This window comes from Eimeria mitis, genomic scaffold (genome assembly GCF_000499745.2).
Source record: "Eimeria mitis Houghton genomic scaffold, Emh_scaff264, whole genome shotgun sequence".
Taxonomy (NCBI): domain Eukaryota; phylum Apicomplexa; class Conoidasida; order Eucoccidiorida; family Eimeriidae; genus Eimeria; species Eimeria mitis.
In genome coordinates, this window is record NW_013570981.1 from 7,557 (window position 1) to 8,307 (window position 751).

Below are 751 nucleotides of genomic sequence, written 5' to 3' on the forward strand. Positions count from 1 at the left end.
TTAATATATTTATTTTTGTGTATTTCTCTATATGTATATATTCTTTTTGTCTCCTTTTTTCTTCTTTTTTTAATTTCTTCTGTCTCCTTTCTGTCTCCCTTGTCTCTTTCTGTCTCCTTTCTGTCTCCTTTTTGTCTCCTTTTTGTCTCCTTTCTGTCTCCTTTCTGTCTCTTTCTTTTGTTTGTGTATATACAGATGCATCTCCTGTTTATTATATTAATTCTTTTGTTGGTTTAGAGTCTTATTTATATAAAGACAGCTCGGTTTTTGTTTGTTTTTTTTTAAATAAATACTCATTTTGTCTCCTTTTTTTTTCTTTTTTTTTTTAATTTTTTCTGTCTCCTTTCTGTCTCCTTTCTGTCTCTTTCTTTTGTTTGTGTATATTCAGATGCATCTCCTGTTTATTGTGTTAATTCTTTTGTTGGTTTAGAATCTTATTTATATAAAGACAGCTCGGTGTGGGGTACTGGGGGTATGCTGACGAAGCTAGCTGCATGCAGAACAGCAACAGCTTTGGGTGTACATGCAGCAATTATAAACGGAAGCAAACCAAAAAGAATTTTTGATTTTCTTTTTTATATTTCACAAAAATTAATTAAATATAATTATAATATTTTATTCTCTTCTTCTTCTTCTCATTCTATAGATACTAAATGCACAAAAAACCACACAGATACTCCTCCTGCTGCTCCTGCTGCTCCTGCTGCTGCTCCTGCTGCTGCTGCTGCTGCTGCTGCTGCTGCTGCTGCTG

General features: G+C 33.3%; 1 protein-coding gene across 1 annotated transcript in view; it reads left to right on the forward strand.

The window, feature by feature from the left end:
- Nucleotides 1-751, forward strand: part of EMH_0005980 (uncharacterized protein) — a gene marked incomplete at both ends in the record, with an annotated part of 2,740 nt that overhangs the window by 962 nt on the left and 1,027 nt on the right. The window lies entirely within an intron of this gene.